The sequence below is a fragment of the Zootoca vivipara genome, chromosome 1, assembly GCF_965207765.1.
Source record: "Zootoca vivipara chromosome 1, rZooViv2.hap1.1, whole genome shotgun sequence".
In the NCBI taxonomy this organism is placed as follows: Eukaryota; Metazoa; Chordata; class Lepidosauria; order Squamata; family Lacertidae; genus Zootoca; species Zootoca vivipara.
In genome coordinates, this window is record NC_142582.1 from 27,136,303 (window position 1) to 27,160,678 (window position 24,376).

General features: G+C 45.7%; 1 long non-coding RNA gene across 3 annotated transcripts in view; it reads left to right on the forward strand.

Annotated features, from left to right (window-relative positions):
- The window catches only part of LOC148687508 (uncharacterized), a 103,387-nt gene that overhangs the window by 71,435 nt on the left and 7,576 nt on the right, over positions 1-24,376 (forward strand). For 2 of the 3 annotated variants that reach the window (XR_015946746.1, XR_015946747.1), the window contains exons 2-4: positions 11,833-11,938; positions 12,852-14,265; positions 15,774-15,868. This is a non-coding gene — a long non-coding RNA (uncharacterized LOC148687508). Of the gene's footprint in view, positions 1-11,832; positions 11,939-12,851; positions 14,266-15,773; positions 15,869-19,199; positions 19,749-24,376 lie in introns of those variants that run through there. The other variant, XR_015946745.1, reaches the window with a different exon arrangement.

A 24,376-nucleotide genomic window follows, 5' to 3' on the forward strand; every position in this document is an offset into this window, starting at 1 on the left:
GGTGTGTGTGTGTTTTTTTCTCCTTTAGGTTTTTAAGCCAAAGGGTTCCCACCACCCTGCTAAATATAGATTACAAGTTCCTCAAGGTAAGGACTGCATTATTCACTCACTCATTCATTCTGAAGTGAGGGACATCTGGCAGACTCATGCAAGTTAGGGAGTGGGGGCAATGGCTGAAAGTAAGTAGAGGTTTGCAGAAATTCCAGGTATATAAGAGCTGGAGCTGGTTAGCTTTTTTTCAGAAGGGACTCGCGACTAGGGATGAGTGAATCTGTCCATTTTGGTTTCTATCAGTTCCCCAGTTCCCCCCCCCCCCCCCAGTCTTAAGTCCAATTCTCCACATTTTCACATCTGTTGGCAATTTTTAAAAAATGCCCTCATGAAAATGCACCAACATTTCCCGACAAATTTCTTCCAATGTTTGTATGCAATTTTTCCTATTATAGACACTTTTGATGCACGCTTTCCCCAAGTATGTGTATTTTTTGTACACATTACGTATCTGGAGAACTGCTTTGCAAAATTCAGAGAAATGCAAATTTCGAAAGGAGGCCTGTGTTCCAGTCAGAGTATCGGTTCGGAAAGTGCAAAATAAGTAAATCCTCGTTTGAATGTGAATGGAATTGAATTTCTTTCCCACCCCTACTGACGACTGGCACTTCTGGTTTCTATGCTAGGATGTAGGAAGCCTAATTGTATCTCCATCACCATCAAGCTATTCCCTCCTCTGATCTTGATTGGAGATCACTTTTGGATGAAGAAGATCCTTTTATTGCAGCTTAGTAAGCACTAATGTGTCCCCCTGATAAATATTGAAATTTGAACTAAATTAGGAGTATTTATCATGATGTCCTTTTTCGTTTCTTTTTCTTCCGTATCTAGATTGTGGACATCTACTCAGATATTATTTTTGCCCGTCTTTGATCAGACGTTTATGTGATTTGTACTATCTTCTTCTTATTTGTTCCAAAAAATTTCCAGCATGTCATCTGCTTTTGTCTTTCCATCTAACCTTTCATTCTCCCTCGCTATCTCTTCCCTCCCTCCCCACTCACTTCTCCAACTTTTATTTGTGATGCTCAGCATGCATCTTCTCCAAGCACACTGGGCTGTTTGGAGATTCTCAGCCATGTTTGTTGTCAGAAAAGCATGTTTCAGAGCTATATGTTTTGACAGGTAGGAAACACTGGTTGAATATTTTTCCCCTCTCCAGACAAAAGGGAATAGTAACAAATAATATCAGCCCAGCACAGAAAATTTAATTGAAGCCTTGAAGAAATGAAATTTCTTTGGGAAATTCCATAGCTTTTCTTCCTGCAAAACACAGGGCGGTTCAGCCTTCTCCTCCTCACTGGATTGGTCGCTGGTGGGTTTATAATCTGACTGCCTGGAACTGATGTGAGCCGTAGTCCGAAACATTTGGAGGCAAAGGTTCTTCTAGTTCCAGCTCTGACTTCCAGCCTGTTATGTACCTCCGAGTATATTTCACAGCCCAACGGCTATGGTTAACATTTTGCTCTGTAAACACTACATAAGGAATTTTGCTCACCTTAGAAAAAAAAAAAGCAAAAACATGCAAGGGAGGCTCTGAGCAGGATCAGTTGGGTGCACAGCCTTGTAGGGAGGAAGAGTAAAAATTTCTAAAATGCAAATGTATATATTTATCCCAACTTTGTTGCTTCACAGAACTCTAAGGCAGGGGTCCCCAGACTTACCGCGCAGTGGGCCGGTGCCCGCCGCGCCGATCGCGCGGCGGGCCGGAGGGCGGGGGAGTGCGCGCCCGTGCGCATGCGCACACGGGCGGGAAAAAATCGCCGAAAATTGCTTGTGCGCATGCGTATGGGCCTCCCCCGACCCGGAAGTGCATCAGAAATGACCTCTTCTGGGTCGGGAGAGGCCCATACGCATGCGCACAAAGGATTTTCGGCTTTTTTTTGGCCGATTTTTAAGATCGCCGCCGCGCCGCGCGCCATAAGAGCGGGCGGCGGCAGCGGGCGGCGGGGGTCGTCGCGGGCCGGATTGGGAGGCCGATTGGGCCGCATCCGGCCCGGGGGCCGTAGTTTGGGGACCCCTGCTCTAAGGGGTTCACATCCATGCCATCCCTGTGTTTAAAGGACTTGATTCCCCCCCCCTGAAGAATCATGTGAACTGTGATTTGTTAAGGGTGCTGGGAATTGTAGCTCTGTGAGGGCCAAGCTACAATTCCCAGGATACTTTGGGGGGGGGGAGCCATGTACTTTAAATGCATAATGTGGACCAGTTTTCAGGAAAGTTTTTAAAAAAATTGTCGGAAGCTAGGGCAATCCGGGCTAGGGCAAGCCAGAGAGAAGTGTCGCTGAATGAATGAATGAATGAATGTCCAGTTTCCATCTGGGCACTGACCCAGACCAAGGCCAGCTTAGTTTCAGCAAGTTGGCTTCATCATTTGACTACAGCTACAGGGCTTTCCCCCACCGAGATCCGCAAGGATACCAACAAGAAAAAGAAACTGAGCAACTGCAATGGAAGCTTAATTACAGGAGTTCCTGCTTACAGTCAATTTTGAAACTGTGTAGGTCCACATTTATGGGGAAGCAAAATGAAAGCTCTCATTCTGGTTCCCATTACTTTGTAATGTGAAAATTGGAAAATCAGTTATACCAAGACTGTGCTTCTAACACACAGAGGGCCCTTGGGGGGAAATAACTTACAGCTTGAATGGCAAAGCATTCTGTTCACACATATGTGGTTGAATGGAACAGGGCTTACATTGGCAGACTGCTTTTAAGGATTGGGCTGTAAAATATAAGAGGTTTAATGATGATTTGTATTTATAAAACACCTGTGCACTGTGATAATCACAAGGATGTGAACAACAGCACAATTAAAAAGCTCTAAAAAGTATAAAAACACTTAACGGGAAAAGAGTATTTATTAAGACAGGATATAGGTGATCAATTTAATGGCATCGCTTGGGTGTGTAATTTTTGTTTAATTTAATTCTGTGTGCCCACCCCACCCCCCAATCCCCACCAGTGGGGTTTGTAACTATTCCGTAGCAGCTATTGCATATTGATTATTCATAGTGAGGAACTGTTAATGTAAGCAGATTCATAGAGCTTTTGTTCTGTAATTGGATGATTGAACAGGAGAATTGCATCCTGAAATTGAGGAACAGTGAAATGATAAACTACTCAGTAATGATATAAAAAGATCACGCATGCTTCTGTTCATAGCAGCTTTGGGACTCACAAAATGTGGGATAAAATATGAGGGATGGTGTGTGGATGCTGCTGAAATGCTCAAAGGAGACAGATAATATGATCATTGGAAAAACACTAAGCTTGCTACTTTGACTTGCAACTTGCAAGGGATTTTTACGATCTGTTGTTGTCCCTTGGGTAGACTAAACAGTCCACTTCTACCATATTGTTTTCTGGGGCTGGCGTCAGCCTGCGACGCCTGTGGACAATTTCCAAGGCCCTGTGTCCTGGGAAGGCCCACTCCTTTACCTGCTCTGGTCGCTCCACATGGTGTAGCTTAGAGCCACCATTTAAATTTCCCACAGTGCCCTGCCTTAGTGTCTCCCTGGTGCATTGTGGGAAATATGAAAGGAGGCTCCAAATCACTAAGCGCTGGTTGCACTGCTGCTATTACTTCTGCTACCACCAGGTAAGCCGGCTAGGGCCTAAAGATATAGGCAGGGGCCACCAGGGGCATTTTGCTGACGGAGCCATCCCTTCCTGGGTCCTCTTCACACCTCCGTTACTACAGAACAGCCGAGAGGCTGCTTTGCCTGCAATAAAAAAACATAACCTTGAATGGTGATCCAGGTATCCACATGCCAGTGGAAGAATCCAGATTCTCACCATGCAATTTGTTCCATTGCATTTGTGAGTGTTCCTCTCTCTGTTTCTAGGAGCTGCTGGAAACATGAAACCGACCCCAATTTTCCTTTCCCAGAGGCCATCTCTCATCCTTCTCTGCTTATCACCTGGCTGGCCCATTCAAGCTGGTTGTCTGTCTTCCATATCCAGCCTTCTAGCCCTGTGTTGCCTGGCACATTGATACATGTGATCCCTCTAGTCCATGCTTCCATTATAAGTTGGTGCCCTCCAGATACTGCTAGACCCCAAATCTCATCAGTCCCTGCTGATGATAGGAGTTCTCTTCCACCCCTGCTCTAGGCTGTGGCTCTAGGCTATTGTCCCATGGCCCCAAACACCCTTCTATACCTTCTTTGCTTTCACAAACTGCAAAATCAATCCCAGGACATGGTCTGAAGACACATGATACAGCCACCTTACTAAAGCTAAGCAGGTCTGCATTCGACCAGTGCTTAGATGGGAGACCCCATGAGAACTCTGTGGATGCTGCCTTGAGTTCCATCATGGAAGAAAGGTGATGTGCCCTAAATAAATAACTAGTAACTAAGATTTCAGATTGATGCCTTCCATGCCCAGAGCCAGCGTTTCACCTGCTCAACTTGGGTACAGGCAAAAATGAGCAACCCACACAAGCTAAAATATGAGTTACAGCAATCACAACATCTTAAGAATTAGGAAGGCCAATGATTAGATATAAAGCAGACTGCATATAGTTAAGCCTACAACAGAGAGGCTGGAAAGGAAAAATAGCAGCCACAGAGAACATAAAGCACATCAGTAATAAAATAGATATAAAAAGGGGCAAGAACCTTTTTGGGGCATAGCAGTGCCATATAATAACGATGTCATCCATCTAGGAGACTATTGCAAGCACATCTCTGCAGACCCAAGGGCTCATTTGTTTATTGCACTGTTACTGCTAAGGGTGAAGCAAATTAGCAATACATATTAAAATCAAATGATCCCACTTCTCTGTGTGTGGAAAGTGTGCAGATTTATTAAACTGCTTAGGCTGTATAGTCTACTTGAATAAAGTTAAAAGTCTACTGTCCACCAGGAGCATGCATTTCTTTTCATGAGATCTGATTATTTCTAAAGTTGTGTATGTGTATATTGAGTTGACCAACTTATAGTAAAAATTGTTGCTACTTAAGGGAAATATGATTTTACTCCTTTTGATTGGCCTGGATTTGACCAATCCTAACAAGATTACTGAATTTGATTTATTTTTTTTATTTTTTTACATAAAAGCATTAAGTTGCTCAAATATGACCCTATGCTGGATACTTTTCAAGTTCCCAACCTGACTGTTGTTACCAGATAAGGAAGTGTCGTTGCCTGGGTATCAGCCAGTCTGTCTTGTTCCCACCTGCCCGCTGCATGCCTGCTTGTCTTCTGTTGCTCGGCCTACCTGTTCCCTTCCCAGCTTGTCAACACCTCTATTCCCCTGCCCATCTGTATCTTCATTCCAGTTCCCCTTCCTTGGTTGCACATGCACCACACACTTAAAGCACATTTAGAGCGCATTCCCACCTCCAAAGAATCTTGGGAACTGCAGTTTACCCCTCAAAGAATGCCAGTTCCCAGCTCCCTGAAACTACTGTTCCCAGGATTTTTAATTTTTTTTTAGGGGGAATTGCACTATAACTATGCTTTGTGTGCCATACACAAATGTATGGTGTGCACACAGACCTGGGGGATGTATTTTCAATGTACAGTGTGTAAACAGCTCTGTTTGAAATTTATTCTGTCTCTGCATTGACCCTTCTATATGGATCTGCCCAGTACAACTCAAGTTATTGCATTTTCTGCTCCTTCTAGCTCCGTACTGAGCTGACTCACCCCTACAGGTAATTGGGCATGGCAAAATGGCTTTAGACATAGCGAGGGGGGGGGAATCTGCCCATTTCCATTCCCCCACTTTTGTATTTTTACAATCTTAAATTCAGTTCTTCAAATTTCTGCAGCAATTTGTGATTACCATATTCATCATGAAAATCCTTCAGCATTTTAGTGAGAATTTATCCTAGTACACATTTTTTCCCCCAAGCAGTTTCTCATAATGCATTTTTGTATGTTATTTTCATGATATGGTAGAAAATTCCACAGTTTAACTATGCACCATGTGAAGAAGTTGCTTCCTTTTATCAGCTCTGGTCTCCCACCATTTAGCTTCATCCGATGACTCCTATTTTAGTATTATGAAAGGAGTAAATATTCTGCTTTCTTTACACCATAGTTTTATACACCTTTGTCATGCAAGTCTTCATGAAGGTTCTGTGTATATAACGTACTCATGCATTCATATATCTTTAAAGAGTATTAGCTTCAAGTATCCAAGTATTCACCTGCTTCAAGTGCCTTGTAGCCCTGCTTCCAAGTACCCTTACTGCATCTATTGTTTCTGTTTTAAGTCTCCCAGCGTATTATTATTCATAACAAACTGAATGAATGAGTGAATGTGTGAATGGATGCCAGCTCTACCTAAATCACCGACAGAAGAAAATATGATGAAATGTGAAATGTGTCGTGTTATACAGAATTCCTTAATATTACAATCAGGAAAAGTTAACACACTATGGTACTGTTGCTGTGTTTTCCTCCTGTGAATCCCACATTGCATTGCTGACACAGTTATTAAGCTCTCCCATCCCAGTTTGCCCTTTTCCTTCCATAGATGAGAAACTGAAAAAAAAAATTGAACCCCCTTGTCAAATATTGCCTCGACAGTGAAGGGGCTTCTCCACCTCAAGTTACTTGGTTTCATCTTTGCACTGAGAACTAACTAAAGCACAATGTTTTGCTTGAACTCAGAAAATTATGTTGATTTGTGTTTCCTATCAGGTCTCTGTGAGTGGGTTTTCAGCGTAGGTTGGCCTGGGGGTAATAGTGGGTGAGAGCCTGGGACTTGACAGAAGAGCGTCCAATAGCCTGAAATATTCAGCAGGTGTTTTCCATGAATAAAATGGTCCAAGGAAGGTTGGTGAGAGTCAGAGATTTGCCAGCCCTCTGGCCAGGAGAAGGAAGCATTGTGTCTGCGTAAACACTTGGAGTCAGACAGGGTTAAAGAAAGGGAAAGACAGAGAGCTGAGGTTGTGTTCTCTTAGCAAAGGTTTGGGGAAACTTTTCCGGCCAAAGGACCACATTCCCTTCTCAACATTTGGAAGGCCACATGCTAGTGGTGGGTGGGGCCAGAATGAAATGTGGGCGGAGCAACATATGTAAATGTTACATTTGTACAGTAGGCTAGTTTCTGCATCCCACCCCAATGCTCCATCCAGGAAAGCCAGAGGCATTATTGAACTTCAGGAACACATTCCACTACTGGGATAGATCAGCTGGTAAAGCAGGAGACTTAACCTCAGTGTCATGGGTTCGAGCCCCGCATTGGACAAAAGATTCCTGCATTGCAGGGACTTGGGCTGGATGCCCCTTGGGGTCCTTTCCAACTCTACAATTTCATGGTTCTTTGAAGCACTCAGGGCACAGAGCAGGGCCAGTGAAGGCTGCAGCCTAGGGAGACAGTGTGGGCAGAGTCTGAAGAACCAGATGGAGAAGCCTGCAGAGCCACATTTGTCCAGAGGGTCCCCGCCCCTCTGTTAGATGCTTAGATTGCCAGCTGTTTTCCTTGGAGATCTGATAGGGGAGCAGCGGCTGTTTGTTAGAATGCTGAAGCTGAGCCTCCAGCTCATGCTCAACCTGCATATTTGTAAATCAGCTGAATATGACAAAATGACAGTCAGCCTCTGGCGACCTCCTTCCAAAGGGAATGGAACCTAGGTAAGCACTGTGCCCTTGCGAGGTCTCCTCACTCAGAGAAAAGATGAAACTGATAAGTTTGCATTGGGAGAAATGCCTTCAGTCTAAAGGTGAAACTGTCATGGTGTTTTAAATCCCTTTTCATTTTCACTTTTACTGTGAGGGGAGATTTTTCAGCACTAGCTATAGAGAGAGGGTTGGGGTGGTTTTTGCTGTGTTCCCTTGTCAGTTCCCCCTGGTGCTCTTTGCAGGCTTTGGGCACAAAACTACAGCGTTGCACATCCAGCAACATCTACCCCCCCCCCCCGACAGCATATGCAAGAATTTGGACATCCAACTGTTACGATTTTTCTTGATGGAAATTAAATTAGAAATGGATATAAAGCGAGTCTTGACTAGCATTTGTATAATGGTTCTCAAAGCAGTTCACACTACTACGATCAGTGATGCATCCAGAAGCTCATGAATAATATCAAACAATGGACTTACTACTATAAAAGGTGAGGGTGGCAGCAAAAGAGGGAGGACGCTGGAGTGAGGTCATTCAGAGTCCTCTCCCCAATCCACCAGGTGACCCTGCTGCCACAATTCACGCTAAGCAACTAGATGCTTTCAGTCTCTTTTAGGGCAGGCTTCCCTCTTCCCAATGTCCTACATTACAACATACAGTGGTACCTCTGGTTGCAGACGGGATCTGTTCCGGAGGCCCATTCGCAACATGAAAAGGCCGCATCCTGAAGCTGCGCATGCGCAAAGCGCAATTTAGTGTTTCTGCGCGTCTGCCAAACCCGGAAGTAACCCATTTCGGGACTTCCAGGTTCAGCATGTCCGTAACCTGAAAAGACGTAACCCGCAGCGGACGTAACATGAGGTACCACTGTAGTGCCATTTGGAATTAGGACAATGTCAGCACTCTGATTTGTCTTTGTGATCTCATTGTATACAGACTAATCTGAGTTGCCGAATGTTGCTATGATGTCATTGCGTTGCTCTGTGATCCATGATTGGTTGGGATGGGTTCAGAGAAAGCTGCCTTTTTAACATAAACACACACACACACACACAAACACACACACACCCCACAGTACCCAAACAGCAGATGCGGCTGTATATATACAGTGCACGAAAAGGTATGCAAGCCTTTTTGTGTGTGTTTGGGACACTTTCCGATCTCCCCAAACTTTCCCTTTGAAACGGGGGAGGGGGGGCGGATCCTGGTTGTAAGTTCAGTGCAACCCAATGAAGATGCAACAGAGGTTACACTCCCCCTTTAAAAAAAGTGGTGGTGGGGTTTCCAGTGTCAGTCAAACTCCGGCCTCACATGCAACATCATTTCCTGAGCAGTTGCCTTAGTTTGCATATGTGATTCCCCCCCCTTTTCCTTTCGTGTGATGTCCAACTTGAATTAACATGAGTGTAGCAGATGTTAAATGACTGTGACCAAGCCACTGATGTGCTATTTGCACTCCTCTTCATGAACTGTGTCTGGCTTTGGTGAGCACTTGATATCCCCCTCCAAGTCAGACCATATGCCCCTTGTATTTAGAGAATGTAAATCTGAAATCAACTAGTCAGCCATTGTCTCTGTTGCTCTCTTCAAATGCCGATGAAATCGAATTTATGTGGGAATAAAACCTTGACTACTAAAATGCTGTTGCAGAAGTGTAATTGAGAGGAAAATTTGGCCTGATGTTTCATTTTACTGGGACTAGTGGTGGTGCTTGAGCGGAGCATAAAGTCAGTAGTGAAACTGGATATCCGAAAATGCACAGACGTTTGGCTGCTTTAAGGATAATTATTTTACGCAATCTATGTACTGGAATGTAAATAAATGTCCTCAAGCGTATTTGTACAGGGCTAGACAAATGTTGGACTGCTACTTCCAACATCCATGCCCGTTGGTCATGCTGGCTGGGACTGGTGGGAACTGCAGTGCAATGACGTCTGGAGGGCGCCACATTAGCGATTGTCATAATGTTATAACAAGTAGTTTCATTAATGAGTATTTCTTTTCTACCAAACTAGACAATCTCTGAAATTGTAGCTGTATCAAAGTGGGCACATTTTACATTTTGATAAATTGCTCTGGCAGATTAACGTCCGATATTCATAGAAACAGAGTTGGAAGGGACCACGAGGGTCATCTAGTCCAACTGCCTGCAACGCGGGATTTTTTTGCCCGAGATGGGGCTTGAACTCATGACCCTGGGATTAAGAGTCTCATGCTCTACCAACTGAGCTGTCCCAAGCAATTGCATGCAATTAAGTGTGTTGTGGGAGGGGGGAGTATTGGTTTGTTTTTGTTCTTATGTTTATTGTGTATTTTGTCATTTTTTATACATTGTATTTTTATGTTGTGATCCACCCTGGGATCTACAGGTGAAGGGTGGTATAACAACAACAACAAACAAAACATACGTTCCTTGGATTCCGAATGCTCTGGAACTCGGACATTTTGTTCCCAAATGCCACAAACCGGACATGATTGTTCCAGTTTGTGAACGTTCTTTTGGAACCCGAACGTCCGATGGGGCTTTTGTGGCTTCCTGCAGCCAATCAGAAGCTGCGATTTGGTTTTCGAACATTTTTGGAAGTTGAACGGACTTCCGGAATGGATTCCATTTGACTTCCGAGGTACGACTGTAGTAGTAGTAGTAATAATAATAATAATAATAATAATAATAATAATAATAATATAATCACAAAATGGTTGTCATTGGGATGTGGCATAATGGACAATGAGACCATGGCATAGCTCAAAATGGCTGCCATGCATTGTATGGCATAACATGCCCATCAGCACTCCTCAGTGAAAAAAAGACAATAACATCAACCACCACACTGTGTTCTCTCACAGAGAGAAATGGTCTCCTCTGTTCCGAACACACTGTTCTGAACACAAAGGAAGGTGGGTGGTTGTCTACTCCTGGCATCCAATGAAATTTGAGTATTTTAAGTGGGTGTGGTCACTGTTTGATAGGCCAGGCCACTGCAAACAGGAACCGAGGAGGGAGAAAAAGCTGTCTCTCTTGCACTGTGGATTTTTGAGGGGATATTTAATGAGACTTTCCGTGGGTGCTCTACAAAGAGTATCTTAGAGGGTAGAGGTAAAGGTAAAGGGGCCCCTGACCATCAGGTCCAGTCGTGTCCGATTCTGGGGTTGCGGCGCTCATCTCGCTCTATAGGCCGAGGGAGCCAGCGTTTGTCCGCAGACAGCTTCCGGGTCATGTGGTCAGCATGACAAAGCTGCTTCTGGCGAACCAGAGCAGCGCACGGAAATGCCGTTTACCTTCCCGCCGGAGTGGTCCCTATTTATCTACTTGCACTTTGACGTGCTTTCGAACTGCTAGGTTGGCAGGAGCTGGGACCGAGCAACGGGAGCTCACCCCGTCGCGGGGATTCGAACCACCGACCTTCTGATCTAGACTCTGTGGTTTAACCCACAGCACCACCTGGATCCCTTTTATCTTAGAGGGTAGAGTAGTCAATTTAACCTACAAGTAGGAATGAACATATGAGCAGCAGAGAACACTAAATAAAGGAAGATTTGAGATGAAAATGGGTGGAATAATAGAATATGCAGCTGACAAAAGACTATCTAGAATGCCATGGAGAGATGGATTGGGAAGCCCAAGGACAAGAGATAAATGATGAATATTGTATGATGTGTATAAAAATGCATTTTTAAAAAGAGAGAGGCTTTCTGTGGGTGCCATAGGAAGTGCTGGTGGGTGCCCTGATGCCCGTGGTATCTGCATGTATCATTCTACCTGCCTCTCTAAAATGTTCCTCACCTCTTCAACTTACGTTTTACTCTAAGAGGATGTGGCAGGGGCGGGGGGATGGGGAGAAAAAGAGACATCCACTACCTCCTTACTGGGCACATTGTATATCTGAATTGTCTCCTTGGAGACAATAGGCCACCTCATTATGGTTACAATAGACAAATTCCTAAGCATGTGATCTGCTTCCATGGCCTTGACTTGTTCGTTTTTTACCTCAGAGACTTGCCACTCATGTTGACTCAGATTTGCAGTGTGTGATGAAGTGATAAAATCAATGGAAGAGAATGCACGTGCCCCTGTAGTGCTCAGAGAGAGACTATATTATTTATTGTTTATCGTTGTAAGTTAAACCCACTCAACAATTTTCTGCCGAAGTGCATTTAACTCTTTTGGATTTGTTTTTTATTTTATTTTACTTACAGCTGAGAGGCTACTTCCAGGGTACAGTATCCAGCACCTGAACAGTGTGGTCCTATTAATGTCTACTTGAAGTAAAGCACCTTCTGGTTCAGTGAGACGTTCTTCCAGGTAAGTGTTAAAAGGCTGCAGCCGAAATCTGTGAGCAATATTAAGATAGTGGGAATAAGGATTATATCAATATTTCTAGCAATGCAATGAAATAAAACACCATGCGGCTTGAATAATAAATGTGGTTACAACCTCCACCCCCTAGAATATTACCAATTCAATGAAACATTTAATAAATTAGAGCAGGGATTGAGAACATTTGATCCCCTAGACATTGCTGAACTACAACTCCCATCATCCCTTCCTATGAGGAGAAAAGCAGCTGGGGAAATAGGTAAGCATCCCCACCCCTGTCATTCCTCTCCTGAAAGTGGAAGCATCCGATTCTGCTTTTCATTTTATTTTAATGGTACACACAACCATGGTGTATTACAGCCTTCTGTAACCTGGTGCCCTCCAGATGTTGAAGGGCCGTAGCTAATGGGACTTAGTGTCCAAAAAATAAAATAAAATAGGGAAGACTGGTGTGTTGCATCTAGTTTGGGAACTAGAGCTCATCATGGTTAAAATGACTAGTCTTTCTTTCTTCTTTAATTTGGGAAGGTATTTAGAATGTTAACAGTTTTAATAAGAGACCCTGCCCCTGGCTTGGATCCTGCAACTCAAGGGCTTTAAAAATAACTTCACCCTGAATTTTCTCCTTTGGGGTATGTGTGTGTGTGTGTGTGTGTGTGTGTGTGTGTGTGTGTGTGTGTATTGTGGAGGTATCCTTAGAATTAAACAGACATCCATCTCCTTGTTTTCCACACAAGAAAACATTTGCCCTATGAGAAACTGATCTGGATATGCCATAAAATGTTCTTGCACTCATAAATCCCCACATGGCAAAATTGGTTTGCTTTTTTAAACCATTCAATGTATGACTTCTTGGCATAGGTAATAAATCACACACCTGTTTTATTTATTTATTTAGGGAAGTCGGAAGATACTGCCTTTTAGACTTCTGCGTTTGCCTGTGCACAGGTTTGTTAATATTTTATCTTTTGTGCTAAAACCTTTAATTTTAAATTTTTCAAGCTGGGTGGTTTTTTGCTTTTGTTTTGTCCAGTGGAGTCTAGTTATGCTTGCCATAAGCTGGATATCCAGTAGGGTAATAGAGACAAGGTCACATTAGCACTGCAGGTCAATCAGTTCTGCCTCATGCTAAGTCGGTTTGCATTGTATATATGGCCTCTTTGTCACATGTTTCATTCAGTAATTTCATACTGAGTATATGCCCTACGTTGACAAATACTGGTTTGTTGTTGCTGTTATTATTATTATTGCCACACCATCAGTGTATGTGATATCTTACAGAGCTCAATAGGGAACACAGAGAGGTCCTTGCAATCGGAAGTGGACAATGTGAAAACAACCAAACTGTTGCAGCTACTATGCTATAAAGCGGGGCTGAGGAGCTTGTGGTCCTTGAGATACTGCCGGACTACAACTCCCATCACCCCTGGCCACTGACCATTAACAATTGCAGGGACCACTGAGCATAGCTGTCAAGTTCTCCCCCTTTTTTTAAAGGGAAATTCCCTTATGCTGAATAGGCTTCCTCGCGAGAAAAGGGAAAACTTGACAGCTATGCCACTGAGTGGTTTGAATGATCTAGAAATAAAATGCATTCCGAAGTGTTCCAAATGGAATTTTGTACCAAAATGCTGAACATGGCCTTTACAATTATGGGCAATTCTTGAAGGTTGCCTGCTACATTATATGCAACACAATTGTAATATGATATATAACTTGTTTTGTACCATCAAGCACAATAGGCAAATGAGAAGCAAAGAAGGAAACCACGCCGGCCCTGTTCCCAGGTTTGAGAGATTCAACCCTTCAGTATTATCCAAAGCTTTTAAAAATGATTTACTTACTGATGTATTTTGAAATGGAGGGTTTTCTCATTGTCTCCAGCTACAGCACAATCTAATACTCATGTTTACTTACTGAAGAGCATTTCACTTGGGAGGAAAATGCATAACATCAGTGCAGGCTTTGTGGAAATTCACCACTCTGGTATGTGAAAAGTACTTGAGACGAGGGGCTCGTTTCAATAGTACCGGGGATTAAAAAACACCACCACACACACACTCCCCATAAGCTCTTCAAACAAATTCAGACTTTTTATTTGGTGTGTCATCTTTGTTTCATAAGCACACTAGTTAAGTGCATTTCCTTTCATGGCTTATTTTTCCTGGCACTTGCAAAGATGATTCTCTTTCTTAGCTACATTGAAACTTTTCTTTCTGCTTTATTTGCCCCTTTTCAGGAAACGACAACATGAAAACCATGCATAAATCGGAAGGTATGGCAAGGCAGCCACAGTAGCTCTTGAGGGTTAGGTAAGTCAGGTCTTAGTTTTGGTGCATAGGGTCATCTGGTCTGTTTATACCATAGCATCACGGCCAGTCCTACTATTAGGCAGAGTGAAGAAGCTACAAGGCGGTGGTGCCCTTCAGCTCTTCCTCCTGAGCTCCCTGAGCATACCCTTCTGCTGGAGAATGGAGCTTTGTGTCATGCACCTTGCCTCTCTACCTTTGTAACTAACCTGCTGATCTTATCAACCATTTGCAATGAACCTCAACAGTTGGAGGATATGGATTAGCAAGCTATCTGCAACAGGGGGACTTGGCACCTTCTTTTTCACTCAGGGGGGGCAAGGGGCGGGCCAAGGGGTGGGGGTCGGGGCCACAGCGGGGCAAGGAAAGCTCCCTTTTCCCTTGCCAGCTTTCCTTCCTCCCCCTCCGTGATCGGCAGATGCGAGGGGGAGCCAGGATCAGTCCGATTTCGGGCTGCTCCGACTCCCTCCTCCCCCTCCGCGATCGGCAGGCGCGAGGGGGAGCCAGGATCAGCCCGAAATCGGGCTGCTCCGACTCCCTCCTCCCCCTCCGCGATCGGCAGGGGCGAGGGGGAGCCAGGATCAGCCTGAAATCGGGCTGCTCCGACTCCCTTCTCCCCCTCCGCAATTGGCAGGGGCGAGGGGGAGCCAGGATCAGCCAGAAATCGGGCTGCTCCGATCCCCTCCTCCCCCTCTGCAATCGCTGGGGCAGGTGGAGGGAAAGCCCCAGAGCCGTGCAAAGCGGTTGCCTGACTTTCCCTCCGCCCGCTCCACAGCCAGCCAGGGAGAAGGGAGACGGCAGGCTGGTCAGCGGCCCTGCTTCTAGGGGGGGCAATTGCCCCCTCCTGCCCCCTGCCTACGCCCATGTTTCCACTGGAGTCTTTTGTGTGTTTGCATATTCCATATTGTTTCAGAATCAATTAAGGGGAATAGTCAATGAGCTGGTAGCTGTGTGCTGTGCTCACACTGGAGAGGTTTGGCAAAATGATTTCGCCTGGGCTCTGATAGGAAATGCATGAGTCATACTTTGAAGCCAATTGCTTTTCAAATTTGCTCTTTGGCTGCACATCAACACACTCGCTTGGGCCCGGTTTCACAAGATGGACAGCTATAAGCCACGTTGCCTGACAAAAGTGTCTATATAAGCAGTCGTTCTGAAGTGCTGATTCTGTTATTTGATTTGAGGATTAAACATGCAGTTGCAAGCCGTCTGTTTCCCTGGGTTGACGTCCTTGAGAGGTTAGATTTCTACAAATAATGCCTCATAAATGCAAGTGGTATTTTGAGAGATCGGAATTAGCCAAGACATATGCCACTGAAATTATCTGCCTTATCCTGGAGAACTGCTTACATTTTGACATCCCTGCCCAAACTGAAAAGAGAAGTTTACTCTCATTGTTGCTGATTTAGAACCCTGCTGCTTTCTGGCCAAATGCCACGAGACTGAGACAGTACATTTTCAGTTAGTACATGAAAAGCTCTGCTAACTATTCAAGCTGTGGCTCTCTTCAGGATCTTCCTTCAAGTGATGCCTGGGAACAGGAAAAAATCCTTTCAGCTTCTATTATCAGAGCGGCCTCTCACGTTGGGCCAACAGGAACCAGAAGGTAGGTGAGAAGCTATTGCTGCTGAGCACACTTGAAATCAGATGGATTTCTCTCAGTGTGATCCAGGGATCGCCAACCTTTTGGGGTCTGTGGGTACATTTGCAAAGCTGCTATGGCCACCACTTGCACATCCTGCAAATGAGCACAGGCCTATTTTCATTGAGTAGAGGACACCCTGTGGGTGCCAGGGATGGCCTGTGTGGGCCCATGTGTCGCTTTAATATGTACATGTTTCATTACACAGTGGTGCCTCGCAAGAAGAATTTAATTCGTTCCACGAGTCAATTCGTTTTGCGAAAAATTCATCTTGCGAATTCCCACAGGAATGCATTGAAATTTCTTTTTTTTTGCCCATAGGTACGCATTAATTAAATTTCAATGCATTCCTATGGGAAACTGCGATTCACAAGACAATTTTTTCACAAAACAAATTCGTCTTGCGAGTCACCATCAGATCGCAAGACGCATTCGTATTGCAAAAAATTCATCTTGCAGGCATTCGTCTTGCGAGGTACCACTGTACTGGGGATCCATAATAGAGTCACTATTTGCTAATAACTAATACAAAGTTTAAGGGACCCAGGTGGCGCTGTGGGTTAAACCACAGAGTCTAGGGCTTGCTGATCAGAAGGTCGGCGGTTCGAATCCCTGCAATGGGGTGAGCTCCTGCCACCTAGCAGTTTGAAAGCACATCAAAGTGCAAGTAGATAAATAGGTATCGCTCCAGTGGGAAGGTAAACGGCGTTTCTGTGTGCTGCTCTGGTTCACCAGAAGCAGCTTTGTCATGCTGGCCACATGACCCGGAAGCTGTCTGTGGACAAATGCTGGCTCCCTTGGCCTATAGAGCGAGATGAGTGCCGCAACCCCAGAGTCGGACACGACTGGACCTGATGGTCAGGGGCCCCTTTACCTTTTTAATACAAAGTTTGTTACCAGGGCCGGTTCCTACCACTGGATAGAGTGAAGTGACCACATCAGGGCAGGGAGCTGCTGTGAGTTGTTGCAGGATGTAGCTGTGTGACCACATGCCCTGCGTTGCACCCTCTGAGTTAGCCTGCTGCCCTCAAGTGCAATAGAGGACATTTCCTCTCTCCTCAGTGTTGAAGAAAGGCTCAGCTATCAACCCAGCCAGTCTCTGGACATGGAATAGAAGAGAGGCAGCAAAGTTTTATTGGGCTGATAGTTACGAGGTTGCTTAGGGTGGACATAAGCCTGTAGGCAGGGCTGACTCAATATATTCTACTCCCTGAGAAGAAGCTGTACAATGCACTCCTCACAGAGGTGGGTCTGGCACCTTCTGTGGGGGAAATTCCCCCTGGGGGTTTAAAGTACTAGGCTCACACCAATTTCCCAACCAGTCATACTTTATCCAGTAATGCATTGCAGGGCAGAGCTCAAAGAGTCTGTGAGAACATTTGCATTAGGACACACATTATATAGGCAAAATATGTCTTCTGCCATCCTAGCACATCAGCATCTCTCAGCCAACCACAGTCCCTGAAAGACAAGTTACTCCATCCATTTTTACTGCACACATCAGAAGCTTCCTTGTACCTTATGTGGAGTTGTTTTTCACTTTAACATTCAAGCCGCTTAGCAGGTTCTTACCAGGTTTGTGGTCGCGCCTCGCTGTTGCATATGAGACACTGGTCTTACTGATAAGGAGTTTAACAGAAATCCCATGCCACTTCCCTGTGAAGCTTTTGCCACATGTTGAAAATGCACATGCATACCTACCCTATTCTTCTGATTGAAAATGGGTTGTAAATTATTTTAAAATTGTATTTTTATACTGTTGTAGCCCACCCTGGGCCTTTATGTTGAATGGTGGGAAAAATAAACAACATAAAATAAAATTGGACCCAAAGAGCTTTAAAGCTAACTCCTTGAACCTAGGAAACTGCCTTATACTGAGTCAGACAATTGATCTACCTAGCACCATATTGTCTACACCAGTGTTTCCCAACCTTTTTCCTGACAGTGGCCCCCACCCAACACTGTTTCCTTCTTGTGCCCCCCCCCCACTCTATCCTACTGGTAGAAGGGGAGCTTTTAAAATGTTCTGTTTGTAAACAGAACATATAGTTTATACAAAATTCAATCACATAAAAGGATAGGAACATCATGAAATATTGTTGAAGCAGAAAAAACAGAATCATAGAGCTGGAAGTGTCATCTTTCTAGTGCAACTCCCTGCAACGTAGGAAACTCAGCTAAAGCTGATTGCCCCCCCCCCAAATCTCTTGCTTGCTCATCTTCCCTCTAGCTGGCTTCATCAGGCAAGCATTTGCTGCTCCCCCTCAGCTCCTTCTAGTGCCATCAGTCTTCATGGCCTTGTGCCGCTTGGCATGTAGCACAAGCGCTGCTTTAACTGTCAGTCACCATGAGCTACTCTCGGAAAGAGGCTTACCAGCTCATAAACTGAAAGCAATCCTATTTACTGCCATTTCTAGATTCATAGATTGCTTGCAGCTTGTTACTGTTCTAGCAACACTTTCCCACCCCACCCCCCCACCCCACCAAGGGCCAGACATCTCAGGTACTTTCCTGCTTTTCCTGACAATAGCTAGGTAGTTCGAACGCCCACATGCAACCTGCATAGTTTCATCTTGTGTAATGGGATTAAATTTAAGCGTGCGTTTGTGTGTGCATACACACACACGCACACACACACACACACACACGTAGTCCGATTGCCACACAATACATAGTGCATATTCAGGTCCAAAAAAGTTTTAATGGTCAAGATGGTAGTGTGTTACGCTAGACTCCCCCCCCCCCTTTTGGAGGAATGTTAAGGGAATTTGCTGGGCTTAAAAAAAACAAAGCTAGAAAGGGTTAATTGGCTTCCTTTATATTCGTCTCTCTGGTGACTTTTCTCAGTCAGCATTATTCAGTCCTGCTTCCACTCTGCAGACCGCTGATGGTAGATGTATATTCTGAAAATAAACTTGAATCTATTAAAGTGGCTAACATACAGTGATGTCCCTGTTTTGTAAATTGAGTTCAGGCATAGGCTATCTATCTGTTTGGCAGCCGCAGAGGTGTCTTTTTTTGTTTGAATTTTACTGTTTAAGATTGCTGAGTTGCTTTTGAAGGTGGAGTGGGGTCAGGGTGGTATCAGATTCACACATTACTGTCTTTACTAAATTTATATGAATGGCCTCCTCTGAAGATTGAGGAACTTGAGACTAGCATTTCTGAAGCTTTTCTGACTTTCAGGGATATGATCGGGGTGGCGGCGGGTAAGCTGAAGTTTGGAGGCAAAATGAGGAATTCTGTTTTGTTTTAGTTATTCACCTAGATTAATTTATGGCCTATTGTCCCCCAGACTTAATGGACCCGACGCGTGTTACAAAGTACAGATGGACAATGAAATCACAAGAAAACCAACGGTGATCCATAAAACCAAATAACACCCACACATTATCAGACCTTCGGCACATTAAAAGATAGTCCCAGCTAAGGGCACATACTTTCATTTTTTTTTTAAAGTTAATTATTTATAAAGCATCTCCAGTTTGAATATGTCAGTGGACTTTGTGTAAGGGTGCCCTCAAAGTTGCTTAAAATTCCCACAGTGTGTGTTTAATATAGTGTGCCTGAGATTCTTATTCCCACTTGGACTATATCAAGCCTATCTCGGTAGCACATTCATCATAGCAATAGCTGCAAACTAATTCTAAAGCATTAAAGCAAAATTGTATGGCATAATAAAGGGGCAGTCCCCCCACCCCCATTTTCTATTAAAGTACTGATGTTACATCAGGGAGAAGAGTCATCATTCTTAAGAGAGTTTGCATTTCCCAGGGCTTCATGTTTGCCTGTCAGGCCAATCCAACATGTCTCAAACCAATAAAACATTGTATGGCACAAGAAGTAGGTACCGTGTTTCCCCTTTTTTAATACGTAGTCATAAAGTAAGCCAGGGCAGCAAATTTAAGCATTTGCGAAAGATAAGACATACCCCGAAAATAAGACATAGCAGCAGCACAGGCGGAGTGCTGAGCTAGCGGCCGGGCCGCTGTTGCTTTGCAAACACTGTGTGGGGTGGGAAGAACGATCGGGTCTGTCAAGCCAAAAAAAGTTCCCCTCCCTTGCTTGATTGCCAGTAGCATTAATTCATGCTGCTCAGGGCATTTACTCTAAAGCCTCCCGGCGGTGGCTGCAACACCGAGCGCCGAGCCAGCGGTCGTGACTCTGCTTGGACCGGCCGAGGAAGCCTACCAGCCCGCAGCCCGGAGCGCGCGGCATCGCCAGTAACAAGACGCGGCCGGTAACAAGACGCGGCCGGCCAGGCGGCGCGCGCTCCCTTCCCCCCACGGAGTGCACGAGCCACCAATAGCCGCGTCGCCTTCAGCGTCCTCCACCCGCACCTCCAAGGCGCATGAGATCGTTCGCACTCCCGCCGCCCCGCCCCCGCATGGGCAGAGAGAGAAGATGCAGCGCGGGAAGAGCTGGAGGGGGCGGGGTGTTGGCGTGTAAACAGCCTTAGCTCCACCGTGCACAGCGTTCTGTGAACTGTAGTTTCTAGCCCAGCAGCTCGGAGCACCCAGAAGCACCGGAGCCAGCGGCCTCGCCTCCCCCCGGCCGCTGCCATCCCGCCGCCCGGAAATGGCTGCTGGAACGCGCGGAGCGCCCGGCAGCCCCGGAGCTGAGCGCCAGAGCCAGCGGCCTCGCCTCCACCTGGCCGCTGCCGTCCCGCCGCCCGGAAATGGCTGCTGGAGCGCGCGGAGCGCCAAGCAGCCCCGGAGCCAAGCACCAGAGCCAGCGGCCTCGCCTCCACCCGGCTACCGCCGTCCCACCGCCCGGAAATGGCTGCTGGCACGAGCGGAGCGCCCAGCAGCCCCGGAGCCGAGCGGCAGAGCCAGCGGCCTCGCCTCCACCCGGCCGCCGCCACCCCGCCATCCGGAAACGGCTGCTGGAGCGCGCGGAGCGCCCAGCTGCTCAAAGCGCCCAGCAGCGCTCAGACAACCCAGCAGCATGGCACGCAGTGCCCAGCAGTGCCCCGAGACAGCAGCCTGGCCCGGCCGAGAAGACCATAAGGTGCTGTAATAACCGTAATACCGTAAAAAAATAAGACATGCCACCAAAAATAAGCCACCCTGTGGTTTTTTGAGAAAAAAAAGCAATAAGACGGTGTCTTAAAATGTGGGAAACACGGTAGCACCAAGACTCACCCCAAGTCTCTTGAAACCCTGGAGCAGTGTGACCAGTTTCCCCACACTGGGTGCTGAGTGGAAGGAAGTGTGAGGGCTCTGAGAGGGTCTTAAGAGTTCTCCCTTCTTCTCTCCAAAAACTAGCTAGTGCTTGTTCAGCTTTGGGAAGAAGCAGGGATTTTTTTCACCTGGAACTCATTGGAACTCCATTCTGGGACCTCTCGGGTGGGCGTTATTGCCATTATAAGAGAACATGGGTGGTGTTCATGGTGAGTTCCAGCATCTCTTTTTCTAAGGGGGGTGGAAGCACTGGGAAGGAGAAGAGAGGGCTCTAGGACCCTGCCAGAGCCTTGCACAGCCTTCCCAAAGACCGGCATGGCACAAAGGTTGGATGCACCAACATTTGGCCCAGCTCAGGGCACCAATAGTAGCAAAGTCCGCCCCTACCTGGAGGGCTCTTACCAGACAGGGTAGATGAATACATGATCTCAGAAATATACAGGTCTGATTGATTCATTTTATGAAAGTTTGCCTTCCATTCTCCAACACAGGCATCCAAGTGGGAGCCTTAGGCTGAATGTTATCAAGCACCAGTTCATCTCTCTAACACCTTTCATTCAAGGGTCATGGGGTGGTTTACAATATAATAACACAAAAATACATACCATAGTAATGAGCAAAAGCAATACCCCCCACCCCAGTTTTAAAGGCCATAGAAGGCCTGGGAGAAGAGGATGTTTTTGCCTGGCACTTAAAGATATGTAATGAAGGCTCTAGCTCAGGCACCCCCAAACCTCGGCCCTCCAGATGTTTTGGACTACAGTTCCCATCTTCCCCGACCACTGGTCCTGTTAGCTAGGGATCATGGGAGTTGTAGGCCAAAACATCTGGAGGGCCGCAGTTTGGGGATGCCTGCTCTAGCTAAACCTCCCTGGAGAGAGCATTCCATAAATGAGGAGCCACTGCAGAAAAGGCCCATTCTCATGTTGCCGCCCTCTGGACCTCACACAGAGGAAGTACATGAAGAAGGGCTCAGAAGATGATCTCAGGGTCCAGGTTGGTTCATATGGAGAGCGGCAGCCTCTGAGCTATCGCAGTCCTGAGCCATTTAAGGCTTTATAAGTCAAAAACAGCACTTAGAATTGGGCCCAGAAACTAATTGGCAGCCAGTGCAGTTGGGACAGGATTGGTGTATCATGCTCAAACTATCTTGCCCTGGCGAGTGACCTGACTGCTGAATTCTGCACCAGCTGCAGTTTCTAAACTGCCTTCAGAAGCAGCCTCACATATATAATGTACTGCAGTAATATAACCTTCAATGCAGTATTTCAATTAATGTGACTAGAAAACACAAATACCACTCATACCCATTTACCTCAGTGGGACCTGCACCTGAAAATCTCCTGAAAGCTGTGAAATATCTTTTTGCTTGATACTTCACTGCAGATAGTTTGACTGACACTCATAGCTGCCAAGTTTTCCCTTTTCTCGTGAGGAAGCCTATTCAGCATAATGGAAAATCCCTTTAAAAAAGGGATAACTTGGCAGCTATGACTGACACACACACACACTTTTATTTCTGAGTTTTGGAAAAGTATTGGACATGTGCTCAAAGTACAGGAGGACCCACAAGCTCAAGTTTGGTCCCATTTTAACCAAAATATGTTCCCCACCCTGTAGCCTTTAAGCATAGCTTCAAACTTTTCTGATGTGAAAAAGATCTGCATCTTCTGGGACGCACTCCTGGGTGAGTCTTGTAATCTGTGCCTCACTCCCCCCCCCCCCGCAGTGCTTTTCGTGGGGCAAAAGTGAGGCACATGAGCATGAGAGATTGCAGCACTCAAAATGGCCACCGAAATCTTGTGAGAAAAAAATGTGATGTTCTGTTTTTTTCTGGGGCACTTGGAAGGTATGTGTAAGGGGGAGGGCTTATAGGGAACAGCCCCCCCCCTCATCAGGTCGAGTTCCTCTCACAGCAGCAAGTCCAGCAACGGATCAGATTACAGGAATCAGGAAGCAGAGAGGCAGGGAAGAGGCTCGGACAGCATAAGAGAGCCTTAACACCGAGTAGAGAAGGAAGTGACTGGGGAGGAAATGACAGGAGAGCAGTCAGAAGGATGGCCCTTCCCCCCTGACGCCTGAATTGAGGCGCACGGCACCCCATAGGGAAAGAGGGAGGCGCTTTGGCGCGATACAGAAAGAAACCATTGCGAGGTTCTGACTCGGACTAAGCAGACATGTTTTCCAGACTCTTTGCACTGTAAATAGGATGCACAATAAAAACACCTTAAAGACAAGCAGGTGTGGAGCGTCGTTACTCAGGAGTAGCCGCAAGAACCTCTGACAGCATGCTTTATCTAGGAGGGCTTTCTCAGAACATAAAGGGACTGGGATCCTTTATAACTCATGCTCCTGGACATAAACCTAACACAAAATGTGACTGCCCTATATGCTGTCGTGCATCCATATAGTCATCTGATGGTGGAGCCGATGGGTTAACTTTCCTCAGTTATTCTTCCCTAAATGTGGCTATTAGTTTTTAACCTATAAGCTAGAGAAATGCCCTCCCACATACTGAAAAACCACTCCACTCACCGTGTCCTCTTGAAAAAAATAAATGAAACGCCAGCCCTACTTTTTGCTCACCCCGGGCAACAAAAATTTGGAGAAGTTGGAATGAAAAACGAATTCAGTGTCTCATTGCTGGAATCTTTCTTGAAGTGAAGTGGAAGCCTTCATTCATCGACCTAATGAATTGAAAATCCTGCTGACCGGTTCCATTTTGGTCAAGGGCCAGGAGCGGTGAGAGTCTGCTCTCCTTTTATGCGTATGAGTATGTCCCATTAATGTTAATGAGAAGGGTGTCTTGCTGTCGCTATGAAAACATTTTTGCCTTTTCCTTTCTTCCCTTGAGCTCTCTGCCGGGCTCTTTTGTCATTGAAAACCTATCTCTCTCCCCCCCCCCCAATTCATTGTGATGGGGGAATAAAGGGAAGGACAAAGCGTAAGAGCACCAAAAGCAATTTTTTGGTTGGGTGTGGCTATGTATATGACACTGCTTTCTTCTACCCATCACATAGCAGAATCACATAGCAACCCAGTTTCCCCCCATCACACAAACACAGACACACACACCTGCTGCTCCCCCACCTGCATTCTCATGGACATTTGCAACCAATTTGTGACACGATGGCATAGGAAACCAAGCCGCTATACTTTTGTGAATGGTTCCGAGTTAAAACATTCTTGGCCAGTTCAGTGGGATTTATATATAAAGCTCTTACTAGTGTTGTAGGTTCTGTACAAAGACTACATACACACCATACATTTAAAACACATTACCCCCCCC